Here is a 20,385-nt window from a genome sequence, read left to right on the forward strand (position 1 = left end):
TATTGATGTAGCCCTAAGGAGAGACTGGCGCAAATCACTTTCATGGGAAGGGGTTGCCAATCTTCCAAAAAACTACGAGTTTCCTGAAATCTCAGCACAAAATTTTTCACCCAATCTTGATGACACTTTCAGGTAATGTTCAGTACCCCAATCCCACTTGGCTCAAAGAATTTCGTTCTTCTAGGTTAAACCGTTCATTGGCAGTAACAGTTTTAATTTTTAGGTTTCACTCTGTTTTCCCCTATATGGATACATGTAGTTGGAACTCTAAATCCAACAAGGTTTGTGCTAGCTCTTTGAAAATTGACACAATAAAGTAGTTCCAAGTTCTCTCTCTACGGTTTGTTTCCTATTGATGTAGCCCTAAGCAGAGACTGGCGCAAATCACTTTTATGGAAAGGGGTTGCCAAGCTTCCAAAAATCTACGAGTTTCCTGAAATCTCAGCACATATTTTTTCACCCAATCTTCATTACACTTTCAGGAAATGATCAGTACCCCAATCCCTCTTGGCTCACCAAATTTCGTTCTTCTAGGTTAAACCGTTCGTTGGCAGTAACAGTTTTAATTTTTAGGTTTCACTCTGTTTTCGCCTATATGGATACATGTAGTTGGAACTCTAAATTCAACACGGTTTGTGCTAGCTCTTTGAAAATTGACACAATAAAGTAGTTCCAAGTTCTATCTCTATGGTTTGTTTCCTATTGATGTAGCCCTAAGCAGAGACTGGCGCAAATCACTTTTATGGAAAGGGGTTGCCAAGCTTCCAAAAACTACGAGTTTCCTGAAATCTCAGCACACATTTTTTCACCCAATTTTCATGACACTTTCAGTTAATGATCAGTACCTTAATCCCACTTGGCTCACCAAATTTCGTTCTTCTAGGTTAAACAGTTCGTTGGCAGTAACAGTTTTAATTTTTAGGTTTCACTCTGTTTTCGCCTTATGGATACATGTAGTTGGAACTCTAAATCAAACACGGTTTGTGCTAAGTCTCTGAAACTTGACACAATAAAGTAGTTCCAAGTTCTATCACTATGGTTTGTTTCCTATTGATGTAGCCCTAAGCAGAGACTGGTGCAAATCACTTTCATGGAAAGGGGTTGCCAAGCTTCCAAAAAACTACGAGTCTCCTGAAATCTCAGCACACATTTTTTCACCCAATCATGATGATAATTTCAGGTAATGATCAGTACCCCAATCCCACTTGGCTCACCAAATTTCGTTCTTTTAGGTTAAACCGTTCGTTGGCAGTAACAGTTTTAATTTTTAGGTTTCACTCTGATTTCGCCTATATGGATACATGTAGTTGGAACTCTAAATCAAACACGGTTTGTGCAAGCACTTTGAAACTTGACACAATAAAGTAGTTGCAATTTCTATCTCTATGGTTTCTTTTCTTTTGATGTAGCCCTAAGCAGAGACCTGCGCATATCACTTTCATGGAAAGGGGTTGCCAAGCTTCCAAAAAACTACGAGTTTCCTGAAATCTCACCACACATTTTTTCACCCAATCTTGATGACAATTTCAGGTAATGATCAGTACCCCAATCCCACTTGGCTCACCAAATTTCGTTCTTCTAGGTTAAACCGTTCTTTGGCAGTAACAGTTTTAATTTTTAGGTTTCACTCTGTTTTCGCCTATATGGATACATGTAGTTGGAACTCGAAATCAAAGACGGTTTGTGCTAGCTCTTTGAAACTTGACACAATAAAGTACTTCCAAGTTCTATCTCTATGTTTTGTTTCCTATTGATGTAGCCCTAAGCAGAGACTGGCGCAAATCACTTTCATGGAAAGGGGTTGCCAAGCTTCCAAAAAACTACGAGTTTCCTGAAATCTCAGCACACATTTTTTCACCCAATCTTGATGACACTTTCAGGTAATGATCAGTACCCAATTCCCACTTGGCTCACCAAATTTCGTTCTTCTAGGTTAAACCGTTCGTTGGCAGTAACAGTTTTAATTTTTAGGTTTCACTCTGTTTTCTCCTATATGGATACATGTAGTTGGAACTCTAAATCCAACACGGTTTGTGCTAGCTCTTTGAAACTTCACACAATAACGTAGTTCCAAGTTCTATCTCTATGGTTTGTTTCCTATTGATGTAGCCCTAAGCAGAGACTGGCGCAAATCACTTTCATGGAAAGGGGTTGCCAATCTTCCAAAAAACTACGAGTTTCCTGAAATCTCAGCACAAATTTTTTCACCCAATCTTGATGACACTTTCAGGTAATGTTCAGTACCCCAATCCCATTTGGCTCAAAAAATTTCGTTCTTCTAGGTTAAACCGTTCGTTGGCAGTAACAGTTTTAATTTTTAGGTTTCACTCTGTTTTCCCCTATATGGATACATGTAGTTGGAACTCTAAATCCAACACGTTTTGTGCTAGCTCTTTGAAACTTCACACAATAACGTAGTTCCAAGTTCTATCTCCTTGGTTTGTTTCCTATTGATATAGCCCTAAGGAGAGACTTGCGCAAATCACTTTCATGGAAAGGGGTTGCCAAGCTTCCAAAGAACTACGAGTTTCATGAAATCTCAGCACACATTTTTTCACCCAATCTTGATGATAATTTCAGGTAATGACCAGTACCACAATCCCACTTGGCTCACCAAATTTCGTTCTTCTAGGTTAAACCGTTCGTTGGCAGTAAGAGTTTTAATTTTTACGTTTCACTCTGATTTCGCCTATATGGATACATGTAGTTGGAACTCTAAATCAACCTCAGTTTGTGCTAGCTCTTTGAAACTTGACACAATAAAGTAGTTCCAAGTTCTATCTCTATGGTTTGTTTCCTATTGATGTAGCCCTAAGCAGAGACTGGCGCAAATCAATTTCATGGAAAGGGGTTGCCAAGCTTCCAAAAAACTACGAGTTTCCTGAAATCTCAGCACACATTTTTTCACCCAATCTTGATGAAAATTTCAGGTAATGATCAGCACCCCAATCCCACTGGGCTCACCAAATTTCGTTCTTCTAGGTTAAACCGTCCGTTGGCAGTAACAGTTTTAATTTTTAGGTTTCACTCTGTTTTCGCCTATATGGATACATGTAGTTGGAACTCTAAATCCAACACCGTTTGTGCTAGCTCTTTGAAACTTGACACAATAAAGTAGTTGCAATTTCTATCTCTATGGTTTGTTTTCTATTGATGTAGCCCTAAGCAGAGACCTGCGCATATCACTTTCATGGAAAGGGGTTGCCAAGCTTCCAAAAAACTACGAGTTTCCTGAAATCTCAGCACACATTTTACACCCAATCTTGATTACAATTTCAGGTAATGATCAGGACCCCAATCCCACTTGGCTCACCAAATTTCGTTCTTCTAGGTTAAACCGTTCGTTGGCAGTAACAGTTTCAATTTTTAGGTTTCACTCTGTTTTCTCCTATATGGATACATGTAGTGGAACTCTAAATCAAACACGGTTTGTGCTAGCTCTTTGAAACTTGACACAATAAAGTAGTTCCAAGTTCTATTTCTATGGTTTGTTTCCTATTGATGTAGCCCTAAGCAGACTGGCGCAAATCACTTTCATGGAAAGGGTTGCCAAGATTCCAAAAAAATACGAGTTTCCTGAAATCTCAGCACCCATTTTTTAACCCAATTTTAATGCACTTTCAGGTAATGATCAGAACTCCAATCCCAGTTGGCTCACCAAATTTCGTTCTTCTTGGTTAAACCGTTCGTTGGCAGTAACAGTTTTAATTTTTAGGTTTCACTCTGTTTTCGCCTGTATGGATACATGTAGTTGGAACTCTCAATCAAACACGGTTTGTGCTAGCTCTTTGAAACATGACACAATAAAGTAGTTCCAAGTTCTATCTCTATGGTTTGTTTCCTATTGATGTAGCCCTAAGCAGAGACTGGCGCAAATCACTTTCCTGGAAAGGGGTTGCCAAGCTTCCTAAATACTACGAGTTTCCTGAAATCTCAGCACACATTTTTTGACCCAATCTTGATGACACTTTCAGGTAATGATCAGTACCCCAATCCCACTTGGCTCACCAAATTTCGTTCTTCTAGGTTAAACCGTTCATTGGCAGTAACAGTTTTAATTTTTAGGTTTCACTCTGTTTTCGCCTATATGGATACATGTAGTTGGAACTCTAAATCTAACACGGTTTGTGCTAGCTCTTTGAAAATTGCCACAATAAAGTAGTTCCAAGTTCTATCTCTATGGTTTGTTTCCTATTGATCTAGCCCTAAGCAGAGACTGGCGCAAATCACTTTCATGGAAAGGGGTTGCCAAGCTTCCAAAAAACTACGAGTTTCCTGAAATCTCACCACACATTTTTTCACCCAATCTTGATGACACTTTCAGGTAATGATCAGTACCCCAATCCCACTTGGCTCACCAAATTTCGTTCTTCTAGGTTAAACCGTTCGTTGGCAGTAACAGTTTTAATTTTTAGGTTTCACTCTGTTTTCTCCTATATGGATACATGTAGTTGGAAGTCTAAATCAAAGACGGTTTGTGCTAGCTCTTTGAAACTTGACACAATAAAGTAGTTCCAAGTTCTATCTCTATGGTTTGTTTCCTATTGATGTAGCCCTAAGCAGAGACTGGCGCAAATCACTTTCATGGAAAGGGGTTGTCAATCTTCCAAAAAACTACGAGTTTCCTGAAATCACAGCACACATTTTTTCACCCAATCTTGATGACACTTTCAGGTAATGATCAGTACCCCAATCCCACTTGGCTCACCAAATTTTGTTCTTCTAGGTTAAACCGTTCGTTGGCAGTAACAGTTTTAATTTTTAGGTTTCACTCTGTTTTCTCCTATATGGATACATGTAGTTGGAACTCTAAATCCAACACGGTTTGTGCTAGCTCTTTGAAACTTGACACAATAAAGTAGTTCCAAGTTCTATCTCTATGGTTTGTTTCCTGTTGATGTGGCCCTAAGCAGAGACTGGCGCAAATCACTTTCATGGAAAGGGGTTGCCAAGCTTCCAAAAAACTACCTGTTTCCTGAAATCTCACCACACATTTTTTCACCCAATCTTGATGACACTTTCAGGTAATGATCAGTACCGCAATCCCACTTGGCTCACCAAATTTCGTTCTTCTAGGTTAAACCGTTCGTTGGCAGTAACAGTTTTAATTTTAGTTTTCACTCTGTTTTCGCCTATATGGATACATGTAGTTGGAACTCTAAATCAAACACGGTTTGTGCTAGCTCTTTGAAACTTGACACAATGAAGTAGATCCATGTTCTATCTCCTTGGTTTGTTTCCTATTGATATAGCCCTAAGGAGAGACTTGCGCAAATCACTTTCATGGAAAGGGGTTGCCAAGCTTCCAAAAAACTACGAGTTTCCTGAAATCTCACCACACATTTTTTCACCCAAACTTGGTGAAAATTTCAGGTAATGATCAGTACCCCAATCCCACTTGGCTCACCAAATTTCGTTCTTCTAGGTTAAACCGTTCGTTGGCAGTAACAGTTTTAATTTTTAGGTTTCACTCTGATTTCGCCTATATGGATACATGTAGTTGGAACTCTAAATCAAACACGGTTTGTCTAGCTCTTTGAAACTTGACACAATAAAATAGTTCCAAGTTCCATCTCTATGGTTTGTTTCCTATTGATGTAGCCCTAAGCAGACTAGCGCAAATCACTTTCATGGAAAGGGGTTGCCAAGTTTCCAAAAAAATACGAGTTTCCTGAAATCTCAGCACACATTTTTTCACCCAATTTTAATGCACTTTCAGGTAATGATCAGAACCCCAATCCCAGTTGGCTCGCCAAATTTCGTTCTTCTTGCTTAAACCGTTCGTTGGCAGTAACAGTTTTAATTTTTAGGTTTCACTCTGTTTTCGCCTGTATGGATACATGTAGTTGGAACTCTCAATTAAACACGGTTTCTGCTAGCTCTTTGAAACATGACACAATAAAGTAGTTCCAAGTTTTATATCTATGGTTTGTTTCCTATTGATGTAGCCCTAAGCAGAGACTGGCACAAATCACTTTCATGGAAAGGGGTTGCCAAGCTTCCAAAAAACTACGAGTTTCCTGAAATCTCACCACACATTTTTTCACCCAAAATTGATGACACTTTCAGGTAATGATCAGTACCCCAATCCCACTTGGCTCACCAAATTTCGTTCTTCTAGGTTAAACCCTTCGTTGGCAGTAACAGTTTCAATTTTTAGGTTTCACTCTGTTTTCGCCTATATGGATACATGTAGTTGGAACTCGAAATCAAAGACGGTTTGTGCTAGCTCTTTGAAACTTGACACAATAATGTAGTTCCAAGTTCTATCTGTATGATTTGTTTCCTATTGATGTAGCCCTAAGCAGAGACTGGCGCAAATCACTTTCATGGAAAGGGGTTGCCAAGCTTCCAAAAAACTACGAGTTTCCTGAAATCTCAGCACACATTTTTTCACCCAATCTTGATGACACTTTCAGGTAATGATCAGTACCCCATTCCCACTTGGCTCACCAAATTTCGTTCTTCTAGGTTAAACCGTTCGTTGGCAGTATCAGTTTAAATTTTTAGGTTTCACTCTCTTTTCGCCTATATGGATACATGTAGTTGGAACACTAAATCCAACACGGTTAGTGCTAGCTCTTTGAAACTTGACACAATAAAGAAGTTCCAAGTTCTATCTCTATGGTTTCTTTTCTATTGATGTAGCGCTAAGCAGAGACTGGCGCAAATCACTTTTATGGAAAGGGGTTGCCAAGCTTCCAAAAAACTACGAGTTTCCTGAAATCTCACCACACATTTTTTCACCCAATCTTGATTACACTTTCAGGTAATGATCAGTACCCCAATCCCACTTGGCTCACCAAATTTCGTTCTTCTAGGTTAAACCGTTCGTTGGCAGTAACAGTTTTAATTTTTAGGTTTCACTCTGTTTTCTCCTATATGGATACATGTAGTTGGAACTCTAAATCAAAGACGGTTTGTGCTAGCTCTTTGAAACTTGACACAATAAAGTAGTTCCAAGTTCTATCTCTATGGTTTGTTTCCTATTGATGTAGCCCTAAGCAGAGACTGGCGCAAATCACTTTCATGGAAAGGGGTTGCCAAGCTTCCAAAAAACTACGAGTCTCCTGAAATCTCAGCACATATTTTTTCACCCAATCATGATGATAATTTCAGGTAATGATCAGTACCCCAATCCCACTTGGCTCACCAAATTTCGTTCTTTTAGGTTAAACCGTTCGTTGGCAGTAACAGTTTTAATTTTTAGGTTTCACTCTGATTTCGCCTATATGGATACATGTAGTTGGAACTCTAAATCAAACACGGTTTGTGCAAGCACTTTGAAACTTGACACAATAAAGTAGTTGCAATTTCTATCTCTATGGTTTGTTTTCTTTTGATGTAGCCCTAAGCAGAGACCTGCGCATATCACTTTCATGGAAAGGGGTTGCCAAGCTTCCAAAAAACTACGAGTTTCCTGAAATCTCACCACACATTTTTTCACCCAATCTTGATGACAATTTCAGGTAATGATCAGTACCCCAATCCCACTTGGCTCACCAAATTTCGTTCTTCTAGGTTAAACCGTTCTTTGGCAGTAACAGTTTTAATTTTTAGGTTTCACTCTGTTTTCGCCTATATGGATACATGTAGTTGGAACTCGAAATCAAAGACGGTTTGTGCTAGCTCTTTGAAACTTGACACAATAAAGTACTTCCAAGTTCTATCTCTATGTTTTGTTTCCTATTGATGTAGCCCTAAGCAGAGACTGGCGCAAATCACTTTCATGGAAAGGGGTTGCCAAGCTTCCAAAAAACTACGAGTTTCCTGAAATCTCAGCACACATTTTTTCACCCAATCTTGATGACACTTTCAGGTAATGATCAGTACCCCATTCCCACTTGGCTCACCAAATTTCGTTCTTCAAGGTTAAACCGTTCGTTGGCAGTAACAGTTTTAATTTTTAGGTTTCACTCTGTTTTCTCCTATATGGATACATGTAGTTGGAACTCTAAATCCAACACGGTTTGTGCTAGCTCTTTGAAACTTCACACAATAACGTAGTTCCAAGTTCTATCTCTATGTTTTGTTTCCTATTGATGTAGCCCTAAGCAGAGACTGGCGCAAATCACTTTCATGGAAAGGGGTTGCCAATCTTCCAAAAAACTACGAGTTTCCTGAAATCTCAGCACAAATTTTTTCACCCAATCTTGATGACACTTTCAGGTAATGTTCAGTACCCCAATCCCATTTGGCTCAAAAAATTTCGTTCTTCTAGGTTAAACCGTTCGTTGGCAGTAACAGTTTTAATTTTTAGGTTTCACTCTGTTTTCCCCTATATGGATACATGTAGTTGGAACTCTAAATCCAACACGTTTTGTGCTAGCTCTTTGAAACTTCACACAATAACGTAGTTCCAAGTTCTATCTCCTTGGTTTGTTTCCTATTGATGTAGCCCTAAGCAGAGACTGGCGCAAATCACTTTCATGGAAAGGGGTTGCCAAGCTTCCAAAAAACTATGAGTTTCCTGAAATCTCAGCACACATTTTTTCACCCAATCTTGATGAAAATTTCAGGTAATGATCAGTACCCCATTCCCACTTGGCTCACCAAATTTCGTTCTTCTAGGTTAAACCGTTCGTTGGCAGTAACAGTTTTAATTTTTAGGTTTCACTCTGTTTTCGCCTATATGGATACCTGTAGTTGGAACTCTAAATCAAAGACGGTTTTTGCTAGCTCTTTGAAACTTCACACAATAACGTAGTTCCAAGTTCTATCTCTATGGTTTGTTTCCTATTGATGTAGCCCTAAGCAGAGACTGGCGCAAATCACTTTCATGGAAAGTGGTTGCCAAGCTTCCAAAAAACTCCGAGTTTCCTGAAATCTCAGCATACATTTTTTCACCCAATCTGGATCACACTTTCAGGTAATGATCAGTACCCCAATCCCATTGGCTCACCAAATTTCGTTCTTCTAGTTTAAACCGTTCGTTGGCAGTAAGAGTTTTAATTTTTAGGTTTCACTCTGTTTTCGCCTATATGGATACATGTAGTTGGAACTCTAAATCCAACACCGTTTGTGCTAGCTCTTTGAAACTTGACACAATAAAGTAGTTGCAATTTCTATCTCTATGGTTTGTTTTCTATTGATGTAGCCCTAAGCAGAGACCTGCGCATATCACTTTCATGGAAAGGGGTTGCCAAGCTTCCAAAAAACTACGAGTTTCCTGAAATCTCAGCACACATTTTACACCCAATCTTGATTACAATTTCAGGTAATGATCAGGACCCCAATCCCACTTGGCTCACCAAATTTCGTTCTTCTAGGTTAAACCGTTCGTTGGCAGTAACAGTTTCAATTTTTAGGTTTCACTCTGTTTTCTCCTATATGGATACATGTAGTGGAACTCTAAATCAAACACGGTTGTGCTAGCTCTTTGAAACTTGACACAATAAAGTAGTTCCAAGTTCTATTTCTATGGTTTGTTTCCTATTGATGTAGCCCTAAGCAGACTGGCGCAAATCACTTTCATGGAAAGGGTTGCCAAGATTCCAAAAAAATACGAGTTTCCGGAAATCTCAGCACCCATTTTTTAACCCAATTTTAATGCACTTTCAGGTAATGATCAGAACCCCAATCCCAGTTGGCTCACCAAATTTCGTTCTTCTTGGTTAAACCGTTCGTTGGCAGTAACAGTTTTAATTTTTAGGTTTCACTCTGTTTTCGCCTGTATGGATACATGTAGTTGGAACTCTCAATCAAACACGGTTTGTGCTAGCTCTTTGAAACATGACACAATAAAGTAGTTCCAAGTTCTATCTCTATGGTTTGTTTCCTATTGATGTAGCCCTAAGCAGAGACTGGCGCAAATCACTTTCATGGAAAGGGGTTGCCAAGCTTCCAAAAAACTACGAGTTTCCTGAAATCTCAGGACACATTTTTTGACCCAATCTTGATGACACTTTCAGGTAATGATCAGTACCCCAATCCCACTTGGCTCACCAAATTTCGTTCTTCTAGGTTAAACCGTTCATTGGCAGTAACAGTTTTAATTTTTAGGTTTCACTCTGTTTTCTCCTATATGGATACATGTAGTTGGAACTCGAAATCAAAGACGGTTTGTGCTAGCTCTTTGAAACTTGACACAATAACGTAGTTCCAAGTTCTATCTCTATGTTTTGTTTCCTATTGATGTAGACCTAAGCAGAGACTGGCGCAAATCACTTTCATGGAAAGGGGTTCCCAAGCTTCCAAAAAACTACGAGTTTCCTGAAATCTCAGCACACATTTTTTTCACCCAATCTTGATTACACTTTCAGGTAATGATCAGTACCCCAATCCCACTTGGCTCACCAAATTTCGTTCTTCTGGGTTAAACCATTCGTTGGCAGTAACAGTTTTAATTTTTAGGTTTCACTCTGTTTTCTCCTATATGGATACATGTAGTTGGAACTCTAAATCAAACACGGTTTGTGTTAGCTCTTAGAAATGACACAATAAATTAGTTCCAAGTTCTGTCTCTATGGTTTGTTTTCTATTGATGTAGCCCTAAGCAGAGACCTGTGCAAATCACTTTCATGGAAAGGGGTTGCCAAGCTTCCAAAAAACTACGAGTTTCCTGAAATCTCAGCACACATTTTTTCACCCAATCTTGATGACACTTTCAGGTAATGATCAGTACCCCATTCCCACTTGGCTCACCAAATTTCGTTCTTCTAGGTTAAACCGTTCGTTGGCAGTAACAGTTTAAATTTTTAGGTTTCACTCTGTTTTCGCCTATATGGATACATGTAGTTGGAACTCTAAATCAAAGACGGTTTGTGCTAGCTCTTTGAAACTTCACACAATAATGTAGTTCCAAGTTCTATCTCTATGGTTTGTTTCCTATTGATGTAGCCCTAAGCAGAGACTGGAGCAAATCACTTTCATGGAAAGGTGTTGCCAAGCTTCCAAAAAACTACGAGTTTCCTGAAATCTCAGCACACATTTTTTCACCCAATCTGGATCACACTTTCAGGTAATGATCAGAACCCCAATCCCACTTGGCTCACCAAATTTCGTTCTTCTAGGTTAAACCGTTCGTTGGCAGTAACAGTTTCACTTTTAAGTTTCACTCTGTTTTCGCCTATATGGATACATGTAGTTGAAACTCTAAATCAAACACGGTTTGTCTAGCTCTTTGAAACTTGACACAATGAAGTAGATCCAAGTTCTATCTCCTTGGTTTGTTTCCTATTGATATAGCCCTAAGGAGAGACTTGCACAAATCACTTTCATGGAAAGGGGTTGACAAGCTTCCAAAAAACTACGAGTTTCCTGTAATCGCACCACACATTTTTTCACCCAATCTTCACGAAACTTTCAGGTAATGATCAGTACCCCAATCCCACTTGGCTCACCAAATTTCGTTCTTCTAGGTTAAACCGTTCGTTGGCAGTAACAGTTTTAATTTTTAGGTTTCACTCTGTTTTCTCCTATATGGATACATGTAGTTGGAACTCTAAATCAAAGACGGTTTGTGCTAGCTCTTTGAAACTTGACACAATAAAGTAGTTCCAAGTTCTATCTCTATGGTTTGTTTCCTATTGATGTAGCCCTAAGCAGAGACTGGCTCAAATCATTTTCATGGAAAGCGGTTGCCAAGCTTCCAAAAAACTACGAGTTTCCTGAAATCTCAGTACACATTTTTTCACCCAATCTTGATTAAACTTTCAGGTAATGATCAGTACCCCAATCCCACTTGGCTCACCAAATTTCGTTCTTCTAGGTTAAACCGTTCGTTGGCAGTAACAGTTTTAATTTTTAGGTTTCACTCTGTTTTCTCCTATATGGATACATGTAGTTGGAACTCTAAATCAAACACGGTTTGTGCTAGCTCTTTGAAACTTGACACAATAAAGTAGTTCCACGTTCTATCTCTATGGTTTGTTTCCTATTGATGTAGCCCTAAGCAGAGACTGGCGCAAATCACTTTCATGGAAAGGGGTTGCCAAGCTTCTAAAAAACTACGAGTTTCCTGAAATATCAGCACACATTTTTTCACCCAATCTTGATGACACATCAGGTAATTATCAGGACCCCAATCCGACATGGCTCACCAAATTTCGTTCTTCCAGGTTAAACCGTTCGTTGGCAGTAACAGTTTTAATTTTTAGGTTTCACTCTGTTTTCCCCTATATGGATATATATAGTTTAACTCTAAATCCAACACGGTTTGTGCTAGCTCCTTGAAACTTGACACAATAAAGTAGTTTCAACGTTCTATCTCTATGGTTTGTTTCCTATTGATGTAGCCCTAAGCAGAGACTGGCGCAAATCACTTTCATGGAAAGGGGTTGCCAAGCTTCCAAAAAACTACGAGTTTCCTGAAATCTCAGCACACATTTTTTCACCCAATCTTGATGACACTTTCAGGTAATGATCAGTACCCCAATCCCACTTGGCTCACCAAATTTCATTCTTCTAGGTAAAACCGTTGGTTGGCAGTAACAGTTTTAATTTTTAGGTTTCACTCTCTTTTCGCCTACATGGATACATGTAGTTGGAAGTCTAAATCAAAGACGGTTTGTGCTAGCTCTTTGAAACTTCACACAATAACGTAGTTTCAAGTTCTATCTCTATGGTTTGTTTCCTATTGATGTAGCCCTAAGCAGAGACTGGCGCAAATCACTTTCATGAAAAGGGGTTGCCAAGCTTCCAAAAAACTACGAGTTTCCTGAAATCTCAGCACACATTTTTTCACCCAATTTTCATGACACTTTCAGGTAATGATCAGTACCCCATTCCCACTTGGCTCACCAAATTTCCTTCTTCTAAGTTAAACCGTTCGTTGGCAGTAAGAGTTTTAATTTTTAGATTTCACTCTGTTTTCTCCTATATGGATACATGTAGTTGGAAATTTAAATCAAACACCGTTTGTGCTAGCTCTCTGAAACTTGACACAATAAAGTAGTTCCAAGTTCTATCTCTATGGTTTGTTTCATATTCATGTAGCCCTAAGCAGAGACCGGCGGAAATCACTTTCATGGAAAGGGGTTGGCAAGCTTCCAAAAAAATACGAGTTTCCTGAAATCTCAGCACACATTTTTTCACCCAATTTGATGACACTTTCAGGTAATGATAAGAACCCCAATCCCACTTGGCTAACCAAATTTCGTTCTTCTAGGTTAAACCTTTCGTTGAAGTAACAGTTTTAATTTTTAGGTTTCACTCTGTTTTCTCCCATATGGATACATGTAGTTCGAACTCTAAATCAAAGTCGGTTTGTGCTAGCTCTTTGAAACGTGACACAATAAAGTAGTTCCAAGTTCTATCTCTATGGTTTGTTTCCTATTGATGGAGCCCTAAGCAGAGACCGGTGCAAATCACTTTCATGGAAAGGGGTTGCCAAGCTTCCAAAAAACTACGAGTTTCCTGAAATCTCAGCACACATTTTTTCACCCAATCTTGATGACACTTTCAGGTAATGATCAATACCCCAATCCAACTTGGCTCACCAAATTTAGTTCTTGTAGGTTAAAACGTTCGTTGGCAGTAACAGTTTTAATTTTTAGGTTTCACTCTGTTTTCTCCTTTATAAATGCATGTAGTTGGAACTCTAAATCCAACACGGTTTGTGCTAGCTCTTTGAAACTTGACACAATAAAGTAGTTCCAAGTTCTATCTCTATGGTTTGTTTCCTATTGATGTAGCCCTAAGCATAGACTGGTGCAAATCACTTTCATGGAAAGGGGTTGCCAAGCTTCCAAAAAACTACGGGTTTCCTGAAATCTCAGCACAAATTTTTTCACGGAATCTTGATGAGACTTTCCGGTAATGATCAGTACCCGAATCCCACTTGGCTCACCAAATTTCGTTTTTCTAGGTTAAACCGTTAGATGGCAGTAACAGTTTTAATTTTTAGGTTTCACTCTGTTTTCTCCTATATGGATACATGTAGTTGGAACTCTAAATCAAACACGGTTTTTGCTAGCCCTTTGAAACTTGACACAATAAAGTAGTTCCAAGTTCTATCTCTATGGTTTGTTTCCTATTGATGTAGCCCTAAGCAGAGAGTAGCGCAAATCACTTTCATGGAAAGGGGTTGCCAAGCTTCCAAAAAAATACAAGTTTCCTGAAATCTCAGCACACATTTTTTCACCCAATCTTCATGACATTTTCAGGTAATGATCAGTACCCGAATCCCACTTGGCTCACCAAATTTCGTTCATCTAGGTTAAACCGTTGGTTGGCAGTAACAGTTTTAATTTTTAGGTTTCATTCTGTTTTCACCTATATGGATACATGTAGTTGGAACTCTAAATCCAACACGGTTTGTGCTAGCTCTTTTAAAATTGACACAATAAAGTAGTTCCAAGTTCTATCTCTATGGTTTGTTTCCTATTGATGTAGCCCTAAGCAGAGACTGGCGCAAATCACTTTTATGGAAAGGGGTTGCCAAGCTTCCAAAAAACTACGAGTTTCCTGAAATCTCAGCACATATTTTTTCACCCATTCTTCATTACACTTTCAGGTAATGATCAGTACCCCAATCCCACTTGACTCTCCAAATTTCGTTCTTCTAGGTTAAACCGTTCGTTGGCAGTAACAGTTTTAATTTTTAGGTTTCACTCTGTTTTCTCCTATATGGATACATGTAGTTGGAACTCTAAATCAAAGACGGTTAGTGCTAGCTCATTGAAACTTGAAACAATAAAGTAGTTCCATTTTCTATCTCTATGGTTTGTTTCCTATTGATGTAGCCCTAAGCAGAGACTGGCGCAAATCCCTTTCATGGAAAGGGGTTGTCAAGCTTCCAAAAAACTACGAGTTTCCTGAAATCTCAGCACACATTTTTTCACCCAGTCTTGATGATAATTTCAGGTAATGATCAGTACCCCAATCCCACTTGGCTCACCAAATTTCGTTCTTCTAGGTTAAACCGTTCGTTGGCAGTAACAATTTTAATTTTTAGATTTCACTCTGATTTCGCCTATATGGATACATGTAGTTGGATCTCTAAATCAAACACGGTTTGTGCTAGCTCTTTGAAACTTGACACAATAAAGTAGTTCCAAGTTCTATCCCTATGGTTTGTTTCCTATTGATGTAGCCCTAAGCAGAGACTGGCGCAAATCACTTTCATGGAAAGGGGTTGCCAAGCTTCCAAAAAACTACGAGTTTCCTGAAATCTCAGCACACATTTTTTCACTCAATCCTGATGACACTTTCAGGTAATGTTCAGTACCCCAATCCCACTTGGCTCAACAAATTTCGTTCTTCTAGGTTATACCGTTCGTTGGCAGTAACAGTTTCAATTTTAGTTTTCACTCTGTTTTCGCCTATATGGATACATGTAGTTGGAACTCTAAATCAAACATGGTTTGTGCTTACTCTCTGAAACTTGACACAATAAAGTAGTTCCAAGTTCTATCTCTATGGTTTGTTTCCTATTGATGTAGCCCTAAGCAGAGACTGGCGCAAATCACTTTCATGGAAAGGGGTTGCCAAGCTTCCAAAAAAATACGAGTTTCCTGAAATCTCAGCACACATTTTTTCACCCAATTTTCATGACACTTTCAGGTAATGATCAGTAGCCCAGTCCCACTTGGCTCACCAAATTTCGTTCTTCTAGGTTAAACCGTTCGTTGGCAGTAACAGTTTTAATTTTTAGATTTCACTCTGATTTCGCCTATATGGATATATGTAGTTGGAACTCTAAATCAAACACGGTTAGTGCTAGCTCTTTGAAACTTGACACAATAAAGTAGTTCCAAGTTCTATCTCTATGGTTTGTTTCCTATTGATGTAGCGCTAAGCAGAGACTGGCGCAAATCACTTTCATGGAAAGGGGTTTGCCAAGCTTCCAAAAAACTAGGAGTTTCCTGAAATCTCAGCACATATTTTTTCACCCAATGTTGATTACACTTTCAGGTAATGAACAGTACCCCATTCCCACTTGGCTCACAAAAATTTCGTTCTTCTAGGTTAAACCATTAGATGGCAGTAACAGTTTTAATTTTTAGGTTTCACTCTGTTTTCTCCTATATGGATACATGTAGTTGGAACTCTAAATCAAACACGGTTTGTGCTAGCTCTTTGAAACTTGACACAATGAAGTAGTTCCAAGTTCTATCTCTTTGGTTTGTTTCCTATTCATATAGCCCTAAGCAGAGACTGGCGCAAATCACTTTCATGGAAAGGGGTTGCCAAGCTTCCAAAAAACTACGGGTTTCCTGAAATCTCAGCACAAATTTTTTCACGGAATCTTGATGACACTTTCCGGTAATGATCAGTACCCGAATCCCACTTGGCTCACCAAATTTCGTTCTTCTAGGTTAAACCGTTAGATGGCAGTAACAGTTTTAATTTTTAGGTTTCACTCTGTTTTCTCCTATATGGATACATGTAGTTGGAACTCTAAATCAAACACGGTTTTTGCTAGCCCTTTGAAACGTGACACAAAAAAGTAGTTCCAAGTTCTATCTCTATGGTTTGTTTCCTATTGATGTAGCCCTAAGCAGAGACTAGCGCAAATCACTTTCATGGAAAGGGGTTGCCAAGCTTCCAAAAAAATACGAGTTTCCTGAAATCTCAGCACACATTTTTTCACCCAATCTTCATGACATTTTCAGGTAATGATCAGTACCCGAATCCCACTTGGCTCACCAAATTTCGTTCTTCTAGGTTAAACCGTTGGTTGGCAGTAACAGTTTTAATTTTTAGGTTTCATTCTGTTTTCACCTATATGGATACATGTAGTTGGAACTCTAAATCAAACACGGTTTGTGCTAGCTCTTTGAAACTTGACACAATAAAGTAGTTCCAAGTTCTCTCTCTATGGTTTGTTTCCTATTGATGTAGCATTAAGCAGAGAGTGGCGCAAATCACTTTAATGGAAAGGGGTTGCCAAGCTTCCAAAAAACTATGAGTTTCCTGAAATCACAGCACACATTTTTTCACCCAATCTTGATGACACTATCAGGTAATGATCAGTACCCCAATCCCACTTGGCTCACCAAATTTCGTTCTTCTAGGTTAAACCGTTCGTTGGCAGTAACAGTTTAAATTTTTAGGTTTCACTCTGTTTTCTCCTGTATGGATACATGTATTTGGAACTCTAAATCAAACACGGTTTGTGCTAGCTCTTTGAAACTTGACACAATAATGTAGTTCCAAGTTCTATCTCGATGGTTTGTTTCCTATTGATGTAGCCCTAAGCAGAGACTGGCGCAAATCACTTTAATGGAAAGGGGTTGCCAAGCTTCCAAAAAACTACGAGTTTCCTGAAATCTCAGCACACATTTTTTCACCCAATCTTGATGAAAATTTCAGGTAATGATCAGTTCCCCAATCCCACTTGGCTCACCAAATTTCGTTCTTCTAGGTTAAACCGTTCGTTGGCAGTAACAGTTTTAATTTTTAGGTTTCACTCTGTTTTCTCCTATATGGATACATGTAGTTGGAACTCTAAATCAAAGACGGTTTTTGCTAGCTCATTGAAACTTGACACAATAAAGTAGTTCCAAGTTCTCTCTCTATGGTTTGTTTCCTGTTGATGTAGCGCTAAGCAGAGACTGGCGCAAATCACTTTCATGGAAAGGGGTTGCCAAGCTTCCAAAAAACTACGAGTTTCCTGAAATCTCAGCACATTTTTTTTCACCCAATCTTGATTACACTTTCAGGTAATGATCAGTACGCCAATCCCACTTGGCTCACCAAATTTCGTTCTTCTAGGTTAAACCGTTCGTTGGCAGTAACAGTTTTAATTTTTAGGTTTCACTCTGATTTCGCCTATATGGATACATGTAGGTGGAACTCTAAATTAAACACGGTTTGTGCTAGCTCTTTGAAACTTGACACAATAAATTAGTTCCAAGTTCTATCTCTATGGTTTCTTTCCTATTGATGTAGCCCTAAGCAGAGAGTGGCGCAAATCACCTTCATAGAAAGGGGTTGCCAAGCTTCCAAAACACTACGAGTTCCCTGAAATCACAGCACACATTTTTTCACCCAATCTTCACGAAACTTTCAGGTAATGATCAGTACCCGAATCCCACTAGGCTCACCAAATTTCGTTCTTCTAGGTTAAACCGTTCGTTGGCAGTAACAGTTTTAATTTTTAGGTTTCACTCTGTTTTCACCTATATGGATACATGTAGTTGGAACTCTAAATCAAACACGGTTTGTGCTAGCTCTTTGAAACTTGACACAATAAAGTAGTTCCAAGTTCTATCTCTGCTGTTTCTTTCCTATTGATGTAGCCCTAAGCAGAGAGTGGCGCAAATCACCTTCATGGAAAGGGGTTGCCAAGCTTCGAAAAAACTACGAGTTCCCTGAAATCTCAGCACACATTTTTTCACCCAATCTTGATGACACTGTCAGGTAATGATCAGTACCCCAATCCCACTTGGCTCACCAAAATTTCGTTCTTCTAGGTTAAACCGTTCGTTGGCAGTAACAGTTTTAATTTTTAGGTTTCACTCTGTTTTCTCCTATATGGATACCTGTAGTTGGAACTCTAAATCAAACACGGTTTGTGCTAGCTCTTTGAAACTTGACACAATGAAGTAGTTCCAAGTTCTATCTCTTTGGTTTGTTTCCTATTCATATAGCCCTAAGCAGACACAGGCGCAAATCACTTTCATGGAAAGGGGTTGCCAAGCTTCTAAAAAACTACGTGTTTCCTGAAATCTCAGCACACATTTTTTCACCCAATCTTGATGACACTTTAGGTAATGATCAGTACCCCAATCCCACTTGACTCACCAAATTTCGTTCTTCTAGGTTAAACCGTTCGTTGGCAGTAACAGTTTTAATTTTTAGGTTTCACTCTGTTTTCTCCTATATGGATACATGTAGTTGGAACTCTAAATCAAAGACGGTTTGTGCTAGCTCATTGAAACTTGACACAATAAAGTAGTTACAAGTTCTATCTCTATGGTTTGTTTCCTATTGATGTAGCCCTAAGCAGAGACTGGCGCAAATCACTTTGGTGGAAAGGGGTTGCCAAGCTTCCAAAAAACTACGAGTTTCCTGAAATCTCAGCAAAAATTTTTTCACCCAATCTTGATGACACTTTCAGGTAATGTTCAGTACCCCAATCCCACTTGGCTCAACAAATTTCGTTCTTCTAGGTTATACCTTTCGTTGGCAGTAACAGTTTCAATTTTAGTTTTCACTCTGTTTTCGCCTATAAGGATACATGTAGTTGGAACTCTAAATCAAACACGGTTTGTGCTTACTCTCTGAAACTTGACACAATAAAGTAGTTCCAAGTTCTATCTCTATGGTTTGTTTCCTATTGATGTAGCCCTAAGCAGAGACTGGCGCAAATCACTTTCATGGAAAGGGGTTGCCAAGCTTCCAAAAAAATACGAGTTTCCTGAAATCTCATCACACATTTTTTCACCCAATTTTCATGACACTTTCAGATAATGATCAGTACCCCAGTCCCACTTGGCTCACCAAATTTCGTTCTTCTAGGTTAAACCGTTCGTTGGCAGTAACAGTTTTAATTTTTAGATTTCACTCTGATTTCGCCTATATGGATACATGTAGTTGGAACTCTAAATCAAACACGGTTAGTGCTAGCTCTTTGAAACTTGACACAATAAAGTAGTTCCAAGTTCTATCTCTATGGTTTGTTTCCTATTGATGTAGCGCTAAGCAGAGACTGGCGCAAATCACTTATATGGAAAGGGGTTTGCCAAGCTTCCAAAAAACTAGGAGTTACCTGAAATCTCAGCACATATTTTTTCACCCAATCTTGATTACACTTTCAGGTAATGAACAGTACCCCATTCCCACTTGGCTCACAAAAATTTCGTTCTTCTAAATTAAACCGTTCGTTGGCAGTAACAGTTTTAATTTTTAGGTTTCACTCTGTTTTCTCCTATATGGATACATGTAGTTGGAACTCTAAATCCAACACGGTTAGTGCTAGCTCTTTGAAACTTGACACAATAAAGTAGTTCCAAGTTCTCTCTCTATGGTTTGTTTCCTGTTGATGTAGCGCTAAGCAGAGACTGGCGCAAATCACTTTCATGGAAAGGGGTTGCCAAGCTTCCAAAAAACTACGAGTTTCCTGATATCTCAGCACATTCTTTTTCACCCAATCTTGATTACACTTTCAGGTAATGATCAGTACCCCAATCCCACTTGGCTCACCAAATTTCGTTCTTCTAGGTTACACCGTTCGTTGGCAGTAACAGTTTTAATTTTTAGGTTTCACTCTGATTTCGCCTATATGGATACATGTAGGTGGAACTCTAAATCAAACACGGTTTGTGCTAGCTCTTTGAAACTTGACACAATAAATTAGTTCCAAGTTCTATCTCTATGGTTTGTTTCCTATTGATGTAGCCCTAAGCAGAGACTGGCACAAATCACTTTCATGGAAAGGGGTTGCCAAGCTTCCAAAAAACTACGAGTTTCCTGAAATCTCAGCACACATTTTTTCTC

The sequence above is a fragment of the Spermophilus citellus genome, assembly GCF_964194105.1.
Source record: "Spermophilus citellus genome assembly, chromosome: 16".
In the NCBI taxonomy this organism is placed as follows: domain Eukaryota; kingdom Metazoa; phylum Chordata; class Mammalia; order Rodentia; family Sciuridae; genus Spermophilus; species Spermophilus citellus.